Raw genomic sequence first — 19458 nt, 5'->3', positions numbered from 1 at the left:
AACTCAATCATGATTAAAACGAACTTTAGCAAGATTGATACTAATCCTACGAGTAGTGCTTATTCAACTACAGTTCATACTTCTCAGCCTATAATGAACACTAACTCAACTATTAACAATGGAAACCTAACCACATGTAATAATATCTTAATCATACTAATTTAACCATACGTCATTCTAGTCCAACCCTCCTTAGTACAACTTTCCAAATATGAAGACTAACCAAACCAAGCCTAATAACAGTCCAACCATGATTAATACTTAACCGAACATAATTGGTTCTCAATAACCCTAAATAATGCAGACCCAACCAAAATGTATACTAACCAACCTTGATTAATAGTAACCAGCCATGTAAATACCAACCCAATGAAGAACTATTCTGGTATGATAATGAGTAATAGTATTTGAGTCATGAGTAATTCTAATGCATACATAAATAATACTAACCTAACTGGAATTACACTGCATTATCTTAGCAGCCATATTTAATATGATCACCATTTGCAAGGCATCTTGCCGCTGCCAGCTGTCATGGGTGGACTAGATAACAACCTGCCCAAATGAGGCTTACACCAGGATCCAGTTTCCTCGGGGAATCTGGTCTGCTGCCTTCCCCAACACTGTGGTATGATTTGTCAGTCTGTGTACCATGGTGCATCCTTTCATAACCCCTAAGCGTGATTGTGCATGTTGTGCATTCTTTGCGTGATTTGTCAGTGTGGATCACTTTCCTCAAGGTGGGTATTTTTGGAAGCCTTGCACACTACTTTTGTGATTTTACATATTATCCTCAGTGTGGTTGAGTTTAACAAGTATCCCCAATATATGAGTTTGATTAACCATGTGTGTCAGCTCCCCCGGAAAGATTTATTTTGCCAGTTTTCATGACATCCGAGGGAGATTTGTGTGTGTCTGTTCTGAGGGAGTGGTGGGGTTATCAACCCTCCACAACATCTGGGTGTAATTTTAGTGTGTGTCAGTTCCCTTATGGTCTCCTTCTTTGGAACCTTCCAAGTCACCTGAGAGTGATCATCAGTGTGCATTCATGATTAATACTAATTTAACTATGATTAATACCCCAAACAAAAACACCACTGGAGATTAGGACCACCTCACTAAATACCAACCGATCTATATCTCCACCATACAATACCTAGCCAAAATCCCGTAAAAATACCCTCTCCCTCTCCTTTTCCCTCTCACTCTCCGTCTCCCTCTCCCTCTCCTTTTCCCTCTCCCTCTCCGTCTCCCTCTCTCTACTTTTATTCGGCGTACCACATCAAGTAAAACAAATAACATACATCCATTGACATAAAAATACAAGAACAACTAGTGCATACACAGGGATAGCCAAACAGATAAAATCAGGTTTAACCAGGACCATGTTAGTACAGAGTTCATGATATATAAGAGCTAAAAGACGGTTACATTGGTACTAAATGATAGTCAATAAATGAGGAGAGCGGTGCTCACAGCCTCAAAATACAATTAGACTAAAGTGTTACGGTATAGGAATGTCATCTAAATGTGGGGTACATGCAAACCAAACGTTTGCTCTAATGTGCTGCCAGGAAGTGGGTTGTGCTTGAAACTACTCAGCTGCCCCCCAGTTTCAACCCTTTGTTCCTTAAAAGCCATATCCTATGAATATAACGTGGACATCCAAAAACCACGAAAGGATATGGGCTCGTTTTAAGCAGATTCAGTGCTGATTTAGTATCCCAGACCCCCAATTTGAATACTGGCTTCCGATACAATCGCCTAAGATGCAAGGATGTTTGGCACAATAACATAAAATTTAGCACCGATTCTTTAGAATACCCACACACTGCACATTGTGCTGTATTAGAGACATGCCATGTTTGGGTCACAACTGCCACCGGTAAAGTGCCAAGCCTTAGGAGTAAGTATAGCGACATTTAATATAATCCAAATAGGCTTTATGGCCAAAGGGTGCGAGCTCAAGATAATCCGGGCCCTTTTTTTTGTTCCATGGCCATATACAGCAATTCATCTTGTGCTTTGTTAGCCAAAGCCATTTTAATTCTTCTTTTGGCACCTAGACATTGACCTTCAGGGTTAGGCTACAGATCAATTTCACCAGCTTCTTTCAAAACGTATTTCAAATGACGGAGCCATGCTATGGAGCTCCTGCCATCTAGTGAAATGAGATGTCTTAGTGCAGACCGTACATTTTCTAGGCCCTCTTGCGACCACAACTTTAGCCAGAATAACACAGGTTTAGTTTGAACTGAATAACCACAGGGACTATGTCAAGTTCAATAAACACCAATGAGGAGGGAGCGCTATTAGGCAGTAATAACAGCTTTTTTTAAGAACGTACGTTCACTTGAAATAATATCTTTCACATGAGCGTGGCCCCACAGTTCAGTTCCATATAGGGCTACAGGTAGTGCTCGTTTTGCATAGAGATTCAAGGTAGGTGAAATGGCTCCACCTTCATGTTTGACATGGAAAGATTTAATGGACGCACTAAGTTTCTCCAGGGTGATAAGAGAGTGTTTCACCTATTCTTCCCACCCACACGTGTCTTGAAACCTTACACCGAGGTAGTCAAAAGATTGAACTTGGGCCAATCGTGTTCCTTTCACCTCTAGCGCCAAGGGAGTATATTTTGCAAATTGGGGCCTAAAGACCAGGACTTTGGATTTTTCAATATCAAGCTCCAATTGTAACTCCCTACATTTCCAGCGAAATATTTCCGGAGCTTCCTTCAGGCCTTGCGGAGTATTGCACAAAAGAACTACATGATCTGCATATAATAATTCTGGGTATTTGTTGGGGGACATTGTCGGGCTGTCCTCGTAAACTATTACTAAAGCGTCACTCACCTCCTGAATATAAAAATTAAATAATAAAGTGTACAGCCTTGCCTTACACCCTTAGTAACCGGGAAACACTTTCTGGATTCCCCTCCCAGGCCAAAACGAACAGTGGCGATATTTTCTGTGTACAATATACCAATGATTTATATCAAGTCGGGGGGAACATTCCGCCGAGCGAAAATGCCCACAGTTTTTCCCGGGATACTGAATTGAAAGTGATTTTGAGATCCAGAAATACCACGTATAGTTTAATCTTGTTTTTTATTCCTCCTAAATCCTGCCTGAAGGTCTGTAATAACATTATCGGCCCAGTTCTGGAGACGAGATAACAGGACCTTGCCAAACAGTTTACCCGCACTGTCGAGGAGGGAAATTGGATGGTAATTTGCTGGTAAATCCCGCCCTCCCTTCTTATACAGCAGGATTATTTTGGCCTTCCTCCAGGACTCCGGTATCTGCCCTTCCTAATGATAGAATTAAACACTCTGCAGAGGGTAGGTGCCCAGATTTCAACCTCATCTCTAAACAGGTCACCAGGAATGAGGTCCATCTCACTGTCTCACACTCTCACTGTGGTTCCCTGCACAGTAAATCTACTCAGTCACTGATGTTCTCCTCCCACCGGCTTCTGTGCTCTTCACATCATCAGGGAGGCAAGGCAGTCTTTAATTGCAGCTCACAGCCAGTGGAGGTGTTCTCAATCAGTTATGATTCTCCTGCAAGGACGTCTGGTAACTGTAGTAATCAGGTTTGTGGGGAACCCGCTCACACCCTGACCCACAGTGGGGAAAGGGGGAGTAGGCCACAGTGTGGCATTCCAAAGCAGGTCATGTGTAGCACCCTATGGGATTCCGATGCTTCCACCTTGATGAAATCCATTAATATTAACAGTACAGGAAGGAGGGGTGCACTGTGGTTCCCTGCACATTAAACCTACTCAGTCACTGATGTTCTCCTCCTACCAGTTTCTGTACTGTTTACATCGTCAGCTATATAATACCCAGCTAAACCCCTGTAAAAGCTCTCTCTCTCTCTCTCTCTCTCTCTCTCTCTCTCTCTCTCTCTCTCTCTCTCTCTCTCTCTCTCTCTCTCTCTCTCTCTCTCTCTCTCTCTCTCTCTCTCTCTCTCACATTTTAGAACACATCTACTCAACAACATCCTAGATCAAGCATAAGTAGGATTAATACTAATGAGGGAAACCGAATCTGCACACTTATCTATTTGGGACAACATTAAGATCAACGTAGACTCTTGGCATCAACTTAGTCTTCAAACTCTTAGATAGCGCTGCAGCTTTTAGCGCCGTCCTCCACACACCACTGAAAAAGAGGCTGGGTGAAGTAGGAGTATGCAGTATATCACTTCCACGGATGACGTAACTGCTGATGGACTGAACAGACACCACCTGGTTAACCCCACACAGGTTGAACTTGCGCAGCAGAACCTATGGAGCCACAAGAAGCAATCCTCTAGCCTTTGCTTCCTAACATGTACATGGCCCCAGTCGTGAGCACACACTTTTCTGCAATAACTATGCAGGTGACAGACAATCTTAAAACTGTCCTCCAGTGAAGACCCACCCTCCCTTCACCAACTGCCTCGCTCAATTCACTACATGGATGACAATAACATAAAACCTAACCCAGACAAGTTACCCCCACAACCGCCCTCCCCCGTGCATCGTACATTGCATCACTGGCAAGAATACCTGCCTGGAAAACTTCATAAGTGATCAGGAATCTGTGATCTTCGTGGACTTACTTTGGAACCACAATTCAACACTCTAGCAAAGAGATGTCCTTACCATCTACATTCTGTCGGGCACAAGATGCCTTTCTTCATGTTCCCCCACAGGACATTTGCTGTCATATGTCTGTTTTGATCAAAAATAAATATGACAACAGTTTATAACATGCCAGATTGTTGTATTAAGAGTCTTCAACACATGCAGAAAACAACATAAACTACTATTAAGCCTCGACAGGAGGGAACAAGTCACACCAGCCCATGTAGCACTCCACTGTCTGCCGGTCAAACAGAAATCCATTTCAAAGCACTCGACATCTCCTGCAGAGTCCTTCAGAGCCATGGAGCCGAATTCATGCAAGATAAACTCATACTATAGACTGAGATCACAGAGTTCCAGAAACCACATACGGCTGTAAACCACAAACTTTGTGAGAAAGAGACACAGAGGATCAGCATTCAATAACATTGACACAAATCTCTGGAACTCTGATCGAAAAGGGAATCGGTGCAATTCAGGATCACCTTACGGCCAGGAAGGAGCTAAAGACATGGCTCTTCAACACACCTAACGAGCCAAGGAACCACCCCAGCAATCACCCACTGATCTACACGCCAAAAACCCTCACTCAACCCTAGAAGCCCACTCGGACTGTAGACTACTATATTACTATATGTGCTTGTTGTGTGAGCATTTGGCCCAGTGACCAGCAATTTCTGATTTGTGCCATTTTACTTTAATTCACACTATAATATAACTTTTGCCCCTCATGATCCCAGAATTCTGGTCTGGATGTCCCAATGCAACTTTCATGATCTGCTCTCTAGTGTCCCACAAGGATCTCGCCCGAGGTGCCTTCTGTATTTTGCACTGTACGGTGATTGTGACCTTGGTGTACCCTGCAGTCAGTGTTGCCCTATTATTCTGCTCTCTGGGGATCTGCCATAATTGTTTCTAACCTTACCCCACTATCAGTTTCAACTCCAGTGCTCAAACTTGTCATACTCGGACCAATCAAGGAATTCACACATGGCAGTTAGCTACACCTCCCAACTGACTCCATGCAACAGAACACTTCACCGCTATAAGAAACTTGGGGGCCAAGTCCATCGACCTGGCCAATGCATCCTAGTACCTTGGGCACACGAGGGACACATCTGGGGACACACATTTATGTTCTCAATGCAGAACACCTGGACACTAACCCACATGCAGACCTCCGGGTACTTTGGGACTGCATAAAACGACACAACAGCAAAGCTACCTTGTATTTACCCTCTCTGCTCTTCTCTCTTTTTCTGATCTGCCAAAGCACCTGGTTACTATGCATATTGCAGCGGTCTGGGGTATAAATCCCAGTAGCATCCCCTGACATCACATGGGGAAAGCAGCGAAGCAGAAGAGGGTACCATAGTAGCGTTTGCCTGCCTTCCTTTTGTCCTGTCTGCACATGTTCAGTGGGGACAAAAGATGACAATTTTCACTCCTTTGGCAAAGACCTTAATATATGCATTGCAGCAGCATAGTGTCTCCCCAATGCTCATGGCCAAGAGCCTCCATTTTGCAAGCCTGGTCCACATTCATCTTCTAATCTGCATGCAGCTATGCTTTGTACCCGAGTTGGAGAAGACTCCCCTTGCTCAAGAGCAAAGCGCGTGACATAAGACAACACTCTGAGGAAAGGGGGAAGTGCCTTAGGATTCTAGCTCACCACTGTGTGTACACATACTTGTTGGTTTGCAGTGTTGTTTAGCACAGAAGTGGCCCTTTTTTACTCACAAGTATGCAAAGCCTCCATCTCTGTTGAGTGTAATTATAGCAACTCTGCAATAGCATCATCATTTGATTCCCTAAAACCTCATAGTAGCAATTAGCTGATTTTTGCTCTGTAATTAAGATTTTCTGCTTGGCGTGTGTGTGCAAATACACACATGTGCACAATCACCTACACCCTTACATGCAAACACACACACACCTACATACAAAAACACACACACTGACATGCAAGCGGCAATTACTTAGGCCACTTGTATTATGTTTCCATGGTAGGTCTTGGGAAAGATTTCCATTTATGTGTAATTTTCCCTCCAGTTGTGAACCCCCCAACTTTTTTGCTTTTGTCTAACCATCCTAGCTGGACTTTTTTTTACCAGTGGAGCCCATTCTTATGCTGTACTCCGCTGGATTTTGCTCATCTGACATGCCCTTGGGACTGTCAATACTGGGAGACTTTGTTTCCCTTAGTCTGGATGCCAGGATGTCTGGTGTGCTGGGATGACTGAGACCACCATGCTCCGTGATTGGTCCACGTCTGGGATGGTTGAATGTGAGCAGATCTTCCATTGGTTGCCCTTTGTTTTGGCTCGAAGCAAACTTTGGATAAGAAAAGGCACTCTACACCTATTCCAGGTTGGTATTCTTCATTCACACTGAACTTATTAAAGGAGCCAAGTATCCTGAACCGAAGAAACTGATCTGTGGAACCGCTGGTGACCCGCTGGAAGATTTGTCACCCTGACCCCGCTGTTGTCCTGTCAGAGCCCTTGTTTCTCATAGATCATAGAAGGCCTGCAAGGGCACTTCAACCTGTTGGAGTAGTGGGACCAACCACTCTCGGCACCTCGTGCTTAACCTGCAAACTAGCCCCATTGGAAGTGTTCCTGGACCACCCAGTAAACTGATCAGCTCGTACAGGACCTTTGCTTTGGAATCACTGTCGTCTCCAGTTCCGACTTGATGCTTTGGGAACTGTAACCTCTTGGTAGAAGGCACTCTCCCACTGAATTTCATACACCTAGCATTCCTAGGTCTGGATTTAGGAGATTTGGATTTAGGAGAGTCCACCCGAACCCGAGCCTACGTGGTACCCGTGTCGCCCTGCTGTAGTGACGAGCTTTGTGAGTGCCTAGCTGCTATGCCCTCCTGTGCCCTAAGATGACCTGCAGTGGAAATGGCCTGATCCTTTCCCCAGAAGCGGAGAAAATGCCACTGTCCAGCCATGGACTGAGGTCCCGGAACGCAGCCCCTGAAAGCGAGAGGGGTGCACAACTGCATGACTCCAACCTGCAAGCGAACTGGACTTGACTGGCGAAGTTTGGTCCAGACTGCATCGAGGGTCGGTGAGTACTTGCAAAACTTATGGGTGGTCCCTGGTGCATCCTAGACTTTTACGCCCACTTTCCTTTGTTAGGGTAGCCTGTGCTACCATCCTATTCCCAATTCCTGGAAATCGCTCTGCCCTCTTGTGGAGACCATCCTTGAATAGTGGAACTCTATTCTTCATCGCCTCAGCCCCCCTTCCTGAGCCACTACAGCACCTTGAAGAAACCCGTTTTTTACTTTAACGCACGATGAGCTCTGCCGCGCTAAGCGTATTTTTGAGCACAAGGCTCCACACTTCGTAGGGATTGGACTGCCTATTAGTTAGGGTATGGGTTCCTGAAGAATTGCCTGAAGAATATTTGCAAGTACTGACCCTCTTCTGTTACAGGTTGCTGATCCATACTTGCATAATATTGCTTTAAGATAATAGTTACTGTATATATGTTCCCTAGTATATGGTTGTGTTAGAATTGTTAATAATTACTGTGGTTTCATTTTGTTTTTGACTTTGACTTAAAAGGCCTTTAATAAATGTATATGTATTTTTGATCTATACACCTGACTGAGAGTAGGTTGTGGTGTTGTTTACTGTGTGTGCCTGTTGTGGGCTTTCGATCACCCTCACCCCTCCTGAGACATAGTCTTGACCGCCGCCAATGCTACCTTGATTGGTCTGGCTTGTCCAGAAGCTTACCCTGTTCCAGGAAACTAGGCTGGCCTTCTGAACCTTTGCCCACCAGGGCAGAGTTCAGAAATCCATCCCAACAGTAGGTGCTGGCAATCCACCATGTAGGTGATGTCCCTCTTCACCCTGCCAACTATCCTGTGAGACTCAGTCCAGACACACTGAACTTTCTATGAGGCATTGCGGTCATGCCGCACTTTGTTTTGTCTAAACAGACTCCATCTTTTACTAGCAATTTTGTACTCCTCTCGAGGCATTGTCTCATATTGAGCATGTATCGGGCAATGATTACCTTCTTGTTTTGCTTTTGTTTACAGGCATCAAAAAGGAACTAGGGGGAGAGGTTTGTGCGCAAAGGGTACAGGAGCTCAGAAGGTCTAAATAGTGTAGTCTCTTGGATAATCTTCCATTACCCACAGTGCAGTGGGTATGTTGTTCATTGTTGCATTAAACCTCTGTAGCAGTGATATCTTGAGAGGGTGATGGCTAACCCGATAGCGGTACTGCACCACCTGTAGCCCTGGAACATTTATCCCCTTCTCAAGGTTACCATCCTCAATCCTACCCAGGGAACAACCTGCATTAAAGCACCAGCCACCAACTCTGAGGACGAGCCTTGGTGCAGTTACCTCTGGGTGCATATTGGCAGGATCAGCAACCAATAGGATGATAGTGTTTGCCACTGCAGCTTTTAGGGTTGAAAGGACCCACAATATCTTCCCCAAACGCTCCCAAGAGGGCATCGGCTATGGCAGAGGCAGACTGGGATTTCTAAAATGATTTATCAGTCATTTGGTGAACATGGCATGGTTTAAAGTTGTCACAAGTAATTGTTCAGCAGCAAAAGCTTTTCAGGACTCTGGCACTGACTTTTGCCACAATCAAGTGACCTGCTATAGGAGTTTGTGTTGTACCCAAAGAACATCCCACCCTCGGGAACCAATTAGTTGCTCTTAGGAAATATTTTCTTTTTGCTGCTTTCCCTCCACGGACACCTATGGAACCCCCTCCCCACCACATGTTGCTGTTGTCCTGATTTTGGAGGCAAGTGAAGCCTTTTTACTTCACTTTTTGGGTGCACTGATCAGTCCCTACGATGACCAGTGCAGGGGAACTGCACACGTCTTTTTCAACTTTGTGGTTACTTGCATGATGTGGCTGGTGACAGTGGATTTTTTTCCTACTGTTTATTTGTATATTCTTGTATAATGCCTGGAATACCATACACTCTAAAACGGCTGTGCAATGAGAATTTGCCCTGTGCTATGGCCATCTTGTATTATGGCCTTCTTCCTGTCCTCTCAGGGCCAGAATTCACCATATATTCTAAGCCCTTTCCTGGGCAAAGCCACATGTTTCCTGGGCAAAGCTATGTTATGTGTTTTTGGCTAGATTTGAGGGCTGGGACTGTCTGGTCCCAATCCACATCCTGGCTAAAGTGTGTCTTTTGCTGGGCAGACAAGGTGGCTGGAAGCTGGAATGGTGCAGACCCATATGCTTGGTAGGCTTGGGGATGACTTCAGTTCAAACCCTGGATAAAAGGACTCCTGCAGCAATTCTCCAGAACGTCATTGGGCCAAGACCTCCGTGAAGAGGAGCATCTGACTGAAGACATAAAACTTGTCACATCAGCCATACAGCATTGTTTTCTTCAACCCATCCGGGGAAGCCCAGCTTCTTTGCTGATCTACAGAAGGCCTTCATCGGTGCTTCAACCCCAAGACTGGTAGGAGCAACCATTCTTAATCCCTGCTTGAGGATCCTACCCTTGGAAGCATTTGGAAATGTTCCGGAGCTACATGGTGGATCATCCAGCTTCCTCGCTGGCTACCTCACTGCATTGTTCATCATCCTAAGTTCGGGCTTGGAGCCCTACAAATACTAGACTGGTGGAGCTAGAGGCCTCCTCCTGCAGTTGCACGTCTTCGCAAGAAGAGGGGCCTTGCAGGACCAGCTTCTTTGTTTCCGCCCCAAAGGTCAACTTCTACCCTTAGTTTGTGTTATGTGACGGCATCATGAAGTAAGACACAGTCAACAGATTCCATTTTCTTCAAGAATTGTTTATTTTCTTAAATGTCAGGATTAAGGAAGGCCTAACCTGCCCTATTCTAAGGTGGAAATTCCCTACCTAAAGAAACTAAGGATAGTCTATGTCAGTAAGTTGAACTCAGAAGTCTGTCTGTGTCTAAAACCTATACTTGCCCTCACAACTAAAGATACACAATGTGTAGGGATGTCAGCAACAAAAGAAACCAGGTTCCAAATAAAGTTGCAAGCTTCCCCCAGCTCTTGACTTACTTTCCAGCTTCCCCAAGTTCACAACAGTTCCAAAAGGCCCCCGGGTTACCTTCCACAAGAGGTCCGCTCTTTCAGCTTCAAAGGTTCTCGGGTTTCCCTTCCCCAAGAGTTCAGCTTCCAAACTATAACCAGTTCAAATATCTTGGCTTTCAATAACCGTTCCAGTTCAACTTTGTTAGCATCCAGGCTTTGCACTGGTTCACACAGATTGCTCTTTCTCACTCACTCCAGCAACCTGTTATAAAATACAGCTTCTTTATCTTTGCTTTTCCTGGCTCTTTCCAAGCAGGGTTCACTGTCTAGGCACAGTTGTCGGACCACACAGTCCCATCCGTTGCAGGTCATGCCACAGATAACCCTTGGCACTTTGTTATATTCCTGTACCCTTTGTGATTTCTTGCACCTGTGTCATGGGTTAACACTCATTTACGATTCTCCTTAGCAGTCTGTTGGCTTTGCCACAACGTGTTTTCCACCCAACTCACTCCGTGGTGTTCACCATTTTCCACCACCTTGCTTTCACAAAATTCATAAGTGTTCATAACTTGCTTTTCATGTTCATAAGTGCTCATTACTTTCTTTTCACTTTGTTCACATGTTCATCATAACTTATTTATTTCGGTATTCAATATTATTCATTGCACTCTTGCAAGCATTCATAACCTTTTCCAGCTTGTTCAGTATTCAACAGCCCTAAATGTGGATTCCAAAACCATTTGTCATAGGTTTCAATTCGTTCAGCATTAACATATGCCTGCTCGCAGCCCCTGGAGCGCTCCGGTATGAGCATTCCCTTTATCCGACTCAGCAGCCACTCCTTCGGGCAGCTTCTTTCTTCTGTTTGGCTTCCTTTTGCTCCACTTGTGCTTTTTGGGAGCCCCGTTAGCAGTGCTCGCTTTTTCGAACCTTGCTGCTTGCCTCGCATAGCTCAGCTTTCCCTCACAGGAGGAAGCAGCAGCCTGCGGTGCTCGGGTGCCTTCAGTGTCCCATACCTCTGGCTGTGGACAAAAGGCAAAAGGGGGCAGCTGGTGTCTCAACCCTCTCACGGTCTACTCGGGCCCCAGTGTTCTCTTCACCCTTCTGTTGCATACAGTGTCCTTCTCACCAACCCCTCTCCAGCCTGCTCCACGTCTGCCAGCTGTATCCTGTCCTCCAGGCAGGTTTCCCCCTTCTATGTGGCATTCTCTCCTTTTGTGAACCTGTGGCTTGTTCAGTGGTTGCGGGTGAATGTGCTTGTCCTCAGTCCCCCGATCATAATTAAACCTATTAGCTGGACATGCCTGACTCTTGCCATAGATCTCCTCTACAGTCCTCTTCCTCGTCTCTGTACCAAAGTGGTGTTAATGAATGGGAATGTGTATAACTCCTAGTCGTCTCCTCCTCATCCCAGCTTTAAAGGGAAATGGTTGTGGGATAGTGTGTGTGTGTGTGTGTGAGAAAGAGGAAATGACTGACAACCCATGAAGGTAGGGGAAGGGGAGGGTTTATTCTGACGAGGAAAAGGGGGATACTATGTTTCACCCAAAGACATCCTCTCCCCAATCCCCAAGGGCTCTCCACCCAGCTGATCCTCAGTCGCATATCCAGCCCCAGGGTCGGGATGCAAGAGAGATGGCCTTTCCCTGGCCACCTGAGAGGAGGATCCACGGGGAGTAAAAGTGAGGATGCCCTCAGGTCCCTCACATACCCTTCCCCTATGCAGGTTGGATCTGGATGTTTCACATGGAAACCGGGGGAGACACATGATGTCGCCTTGCTCTCGACCCTTTCGGTGTTCCACTGTGAAACAATAAGGCTGATGGTCCAGGAACCACTGCATAACTCTTGGATTGGACTCTTTTCTTTGACTAATCCACACCAAAGGGGAGTGGTCTGTGATTAGTCCAGATTTGAGGCCTAATAGGTAGCATTTGAGATGGAGTACAACCCACTTAATTGCCAGTGCCTCAAGCTCGATAACCGAGTAGATATTTTCTCTGGGAAACAGCTTCCTACTGATGTATAAGATCAGGTGCTCTAGTCCGTCATGATTTTGAGATAGAATGGCTCCTAGTCCCATTAGGATAGCATCAGTCTGTAAAATGAACTTGGAGAAATCCGCTAATTTCAAAATGGGCCTCTGGCTCTGGGTCTGTTTTGAGGTAGTGTAACAAATCTCATCCTCCCCATCCCGCCTGATCTTTTGGGACTCTGCATTTTTCAGTTTCTCAGTGAGTCGTGAAGTTTTGCTTGAGAAGTTTGGGATAAATCGACAGTAGTAGCCGATTAACACCAAAAAGGTTCTCAGATCTTTTTTTTTTTTGGTGTGGGGGTATCAAGAACATCCGTAACCTTTTCCTGCTGGGGTTGGACAGCACCATTACCCATGACAAACCTGAGGTATTTGACAGGTGATTCAGCCAGTTTGCTTTTTCTGGGGCTAGCGGTTAGGCCTGCTTTTCTTAATGACTGTGTACAAGTGATTTACATGATCTTCCCACGTTTTACAGTGCATCACAAAATCGTCTATATAGGCACCGCAATAGTTTGAGTAGTGTTTTAGGATTTTATCCATTAATCCCTGAAATGTTGTGGGATCCCTGTGTAGACTAGCTATACTTTAAATTGAACCAGACCTATAGGAGTAGCAAAGGCAGTTTTCTCCTTGTCGGGGCCCTATAGTGTAACCTGGCAATAGCCTTTCATGAGGTTTATAGTAGAACGATATACAGCATTACCAACCCGGTCAACGTGGCATTTGGTAAGTGTCAAAGGCAGATATGACATTAACCTTTCAAAAGTTGATCAAAAACCTCCAACTCCCATTAGGCTTTGCCACCAACACGATAGTGGAGGACCAGTGGCTAGTAGATGGTTCAATAACATTGGCCTCTAGCATCTGCTTGATTTCCCGGATGATGGTTTCTTTTCAGGAATCAGGTAAGCTGTAATGTTTTAAATGTACCACTTTGCCTTCTGGAGGGTGGATATGGCGATAAACATCCTCCACTCTTTCTGGATCTTCTCTAAATACGTCAACAAATGGTCTTCTAAGATCATAGAGATCTTGCTTTTGGTTGTTACTAAGTTCAGTTGAGTTAGGATGGTGTTATCCGAATCATCTGGTAACAAACAGAACAGAATGGTGGCATTAGACTCTGATGGATTTTCCTTAAATTCTTTTAAAAGATTAATGTGGTAAACTTGTGTTTTCAGACGGCGATTAGGTTTGGAAATGTTATAGTTACAAGGCCCATTTGTTCTAACACCTCATATGGTCCATGACACTTGGATATTAGTTTGTTCTCAGAAGTGGGCAACAAATCTAACACCTTTTGGCCTATTGAAAAATATTTCAGAGAAACCTTTTTGTCACAAGAGGCTTTCTATTGTTGTGCTTTGGCCATATGGGTTTGAACCAAAGATCTAAGTGCTGTCAAGTGGTCCTTAATCCTAGTGGCAGTTTGGGAGAGTGGTATTGGGACTTCTTCGCTTTCTTCCCAGGTTCCCTCAGCATATCTAGGACATCCCAGGGTTCCTGTTCATAGAGTAATTAGACCATAGAGAATCCTGTGGAATCCTGGGGGGTCTTCCCAACTGCATATAAAATCTATGGAATCATCTGATCCCAATGTCCGCCATCCCGTTCCACTAACTTTCGCAGTATGGTCTTCAATGTCTTATTAAATCTTTTTACAAGGCCATCTGTCTGTGGGTGATATACTGAGGTTCTTAAAGTGGTAATATGCAACAGTTGTTTATCTTCCCCCCATGAGTTTGCTCATAAATGTAGAGCCTTGATCTGTCAGTATTTCCTTTGGAAACCCAACTCGTGAAAAAAAGCTGGCGTTTCAATATTTGCTGCTTGCTGCGCATAGGTCTGCTTTCCCTCAAGGGAGCCATCAGTGGCCTGCGGTGCTTGGGAGCCTTCAGTCTCCCACAGCTCCGGCTGTAGACATAAGGCAAATGGGTGCAGCTGGTGTCTCGACCCTCTCATGGCCCAGTTGGGCCTTGGGGTCACCTTCACCCATCTGCTGCATACAGGGTCCTTCTCGCGGACCCCTCTCGAGCCTGCCCACGCCTGCCAGCCGCATCCTGTCCTCCAGGCAGGTTTCCCCCTTCTCTGTGGTGGTCTCACCTTTTATGCACCTGTGGCCTGTTCAGTAGTCGTGTGTGTGTGTGTGTGTGTGTGTGTGTGTGTGTGTGTGTGTGTGTGTGTGTGTGTGTGTGTGTGTGTGTGTGTGTGTGTGTGTGTGTGTGTGTGTGTGTGTGTGTGTGTGTGTGTGTGTGTGTGTGTGTGTGTGTGTGTGTGTGTGTGTGTGTGTGTGTGTGTGTGTGTGTGTGTGTGTGTGTGTGTGTGTGTGTGTGTGTGTGTGTGTGTGTGTGTGTGTGTGTGTGTGTGTGTGTGTGTGTGTGTGTGTGTGTGTGTGTGTGTGTGTGTGTGTGTGTGTGTGTGTGTGTGTGTGTGTGTGTGTGTGTGTGTGGGAATGACTGATGACAACCTACGAAGGTAGGGAGAGGGTAGGGTTTATTCTGACAAGGGAAAGGGGATATCAATTCTCACCCAAAGACATCCTCTCCCTACTGTCCCTCCACCCAGATGATCCACCCTCGCATATCCATCCTAAGGGTCAGGGTTTCCAAGAGCAATGGCCTGTCACTGGCCACCTGAGTGGAGGATGCATTGGGAGTAGAAGTGAGGATGCCATCGGGTTCCTCACAGTTGGCCTTTACTGATTTCCGCCTGCATCATCTCCTGGGGGTCCTCTTCATTCATCGACAATGTGGCAGGCCTTTCTTAATCCTGTCACGGTCATCCAGCTGTCCAGTGCCAGGAACTGTCTTGTCGGAGAGCTGGATCACTCATTTGCCGGACCTAAGTCCCTATTCAGAAAGTGACCTCTGCACCAGCAACTTCTAGACCTCCTTCAACATAACTAAGAGGTAATTCAAGGGGGCCCAACTATTTCAGGAGCAGCTGAAGTGGTTCCTGAGAGAATGTGAGTATTGGGGGTGAGTTAACAAATTAGTTTCTGACCCCACCTCCATATAGTTTAACAGGTGTAAATGCCTTGCCCTACCTCGCTCTTGCCTGACCACGATTGTTGGCGTAATGGCCAAAACTCCTCCCCTAAGCTTCCCCTAAGGTGGTTATATTGGGAGAAGGCCTCGTAAGAACTTTACATCTGCTGCTCTTCAACTTTAAAACAATTACACACTGCCTTGCAAACACGTGTTCCAACTACATTAAGACGTCTAGCCTCCTGCAAATGCTTTTTATTGTGACTTGTGACTCTAGGGGCGCTTGTGACTACATGCCTTGTAGCAATGGAAGGACTTTTAAAGTGTAGAGCCTCATAATTATAAGGTTGTGTTATGTTTTAATGGCTTTCTTCTTACATATTACTTCTCAAATTGGGTTATTACTTACCTTGTTCTTTACTTACTTTCCTACACTACAGTGTTCTATTGCTGATCTAACTGTCTTTAAAAGTAAAGTTCTAGTGCTCTTTAGCCAGGGCGCCCCAAAAGTGAATGAGTATATAATAGTATTGTATGTTTAGTGATTAGATCAGGTTTTTAATTGAGAAGAAGTTTTCAAGTCCTAACTAGATAACTGCATTTTTATACTTTCTGTCTGACTTGTATAAGAGTGCTTCGTGTGTGCTTAACTGAACACTTCACCACTCTCACACGCTAAGACTATGCCTTATTTCTCTGCCACACTTCATTGATTGTTTGGCTAGACATTAGCGTCTTTCCCTGTTCATCAAAATAGGATGTCCTCTCAAAATCTGTCCACCGGTCTGATCCTGAAAATCCATCTTGACAATTGCCATTCAATGTGACCCATAAACCAACCGTCTCTCCCAATAAATCTGGGGGGAATGCTGCCTCTTTTTTTGGGGGTTGCTGATGGATAGATCCCCTCATAGAGTGTTGCATTGCAGCGTTTCAGGAGTCTTCAGGCCTCACTGCCTTTCTTCTCTGGGCCCTATTCAGTAGTCTGTCCTTTTTCTCATTGCCGGCTTCCTTCCGCCAGTCACGCCCTGACACTAACGCTTTCTAGGCAGCTGCGGTGGAGGATGAGAGATTTGTCCCAGTGTGTAGTGAAACCTGCATCTTTTGCTGTAAAGCTGTGCCTCCATGACACACCTTTTCTGTAAGTAATTGGTGCCTGACAGGCATTGAAACCTGAGATTATGGTAGACACCGGCCCGTTTGCCAACTTTTTCCCAGTCCTATTTCCTTTTGATCTGCAACATAAACTGTGCCAGAGAGAGAGGCAGAGTTCTTGCTGCCACTTGTGAAGCTCGGTCGCATGATTTCTCCCTTCAGCTGTACTGTCTGGAGAGATCGTTTTAACCACTAAAGGGAGGCTTCTCCTTTTGAGATTTTGTGGCAGTCCTTGACCCTCTGTGCTCTTCTTCCGGTGCTGCAACTAGCCTTGATGCCAACTCTCGGTGAAGACTTCCACAACTATCAAAATGAGACTTCCTGCTGGTAAGAGGCCTTGCACTTCTGTAACAAAGGGAGTGCCCCCTCCTGTCCTTATTTGAGTTATTCTTGCTGCAGTTTTATTGAAATGTATGGTGTTCCTATTGCAGAAAAACATTATTTACTGTCTTTCTGTGTGGGTGCACCATTCCTTTATGATGCTGACATTTGTGCTGGTGTTGTGGTATGGCTGTGTGGAGAGGCTCACCCAGCTGCTGTGTTAAGACCAAGCTCTGTGCTGTGCAAATGATAATACTGACATTAGCAGAGAGGAGTGTCACAGTTAGGTTCAAGATGGGTAACTCTGCACAAAAACCCTATATCCATGAAGAATAGAACCAGTTCCTAAATAGGAGTATGGGAGTCACCCTTTTGGAGATCTCAATGAAGAAATCAAGTTGCACCATTGAGGGGCCTGAGCAGGGGATTTGTTGGAGAAGCAGCAGGTATACAACTGTTAACAGCTGGATGAGCATTGTCAACAAATGAAGACCCTTACTCCTAAGGATCCGGCCAGTGAATCCAACTCATGTTGGAGGGATCCACTGAAGATATGCAGTTGAAGAAACAGATACTCCGTAACTTGAGTGTGAAGATTCAGTAATGGTGACCATTGTCGGGGTTCATCGGTCATGGTTTGATTGAAGTAACACAGGATACTCCGCTAGTGGTCTCCATGCTGGGAAAATGTCCATGATGCCGCTAAACAGTGACCACATCAACCAGAGGAATCGGCGGAGATGTCAGCCGTGTTTGGAAGCCAGAGGTATATGGTGCTTAATTTCATGGGGTCAGGCAACGCAGATGGCCAACGGATTGAGCGGTCCATGCTTAGAAAAGGAAAAGAACACTCTGCTTTTGTTCCTTCTGGTCTCCTGAATCCTGATGATGTGCTTCCCTTGTCTTCCCTGGGTCAGTTCTCTCTCTGGATGCTTCAGGATGAAATCCCAGCAGTTGCCAAAGATCCTGCTGCATAGTGTTGGCTTGTGTTGCCCAAGAGGAGGGTAGAGGAAGACCCTAACCTCAAAATACACAGACACACACTCCCACTTAAATAATTTCATAAACCAGCCCATCAGTCCTGGCCACTACACAGCAACTTTAACGGCCATTTTCTGAGGAAAGCACCTGGGCAAACTGAGAAATCAGTCATTCCATCCCGACACCCACCGGCATACCCACACGGTGTGGTGTGGTGTGATGGAGTAAGGAGGCTGACGAGGCATTCTCATTTTGGCTATAGACTTTTATTAATAACTCAAAGTAAGTAAATCTAGCTTTCCCCATCCCTAAAGGGGTTGTCCCTGTCTCAACAGAAAATACTTGGGTACTTGTCAGAATGTCAGTCAAAACAAAAAGTTACTGTCTTCTGTCCAAGCCAACTACTCTATCCCTGCCACTGAGAACTAAACAACTCAATGTTGTGGGTGGTTCTTAACAAACGCACAAGGAGGGTGACTTCCTTCTCCTGGTGAAATCATCCAGTCTTGGTTCACTCAATAGCAGTCTCTTGTGAAAGGGTCTGTTCTTCCAAAAAAACACTAGGACCAAGAGAATGACTCCTTTATCCTGTCCTACTTGGTAACGTTTTCATGACTGTTCCTTGATATTCTCTTGAACATGTTTTTAAAGGTCCTTTCACTTCCGCTCAAGGATTGATAAACAGCAGCATTAATCATTTCTCAATTCTTCTTACTATTGATACCCTCTTAGGGCTTCTGTTACCTTGACTACAGGGGAGATTGCTCCTGAACAGCTCACGGTCTCTTTGATCTCTTTCATGCAAGTTGGGTTTCTCTCCTGGGCACTCTTGATATTTAGGACTCTTGCTGTCACCACTATGATGAGGAAGTTCCCTCTAGGGGTACTCTTTGCTTTGAAGTAGTATTGATGTTTGAGGAGGCTGTCCCTGTGAATCTCTTGCCTTTCCTCTCCTTGAATATCAGTACTAATGTGCCACATTGTTTTTTTTTTTTTACGAGATTGAATCACCAAGTGATTTTTACAAGTGACAAACAGTACAGTCATGAAATGAAGAAGTAAAAGTTGAAATGAAGAAAAAAAAGAAAAATCAAGTTACAGTAAAAAAGACCTAAGGAATGCATTTCTTTTGAAGACAGTCGATCGTTAAGTCCATAGTCACGGATCTAGTTTTGGCCTCGAGCAAGGACTCCATTACTTATTGACAAAAATCAGGTCCAAAATGTTTGCCGCGGCTATCACCCATGATGGTCTGAGAGCACCTATTAAACGTGCCCACCACAGCTCTTCTTCTGCCAAATGCCCTTTATCCAGATGGT

The 19458-nt window shown here is 45.2% G+C and overlaps 1 protein-coding gene across 2 annotated transcripts in view; it reads left to right on the top strand.

The window, feature by feature from the left end:
• The window catches only part of TNKS1BP1 (tankyrase 1 binding protein 1), a 557727-nt gene that overhangs the window by 515391 nt on the left and 22878 nt on the right, over nucleotides 1–19458 (top strand). The window lies entirely within an intron of this gene.

The sequence above is a fragment of the Ambystoma mexicanum genome, chromosome 12, assembly GCF_040938575.1.
Source record: "Ambystoma mexicanum isolate Mex_15411 chromosome 12, UKY_AmexF1_1, whole genome shotgun sequence".
NCBI lineage: Eukaryota > Metazoa > Chordata > Amphibia > Caudata > Ambystomatidae > Ambystoma > Ambystoma mexicanum.
The sequence above is the reverse complement of the archived record's forward strand: the minus strand, read 5'-3'. Positions and strand labels throughout refer to the sequence as shown.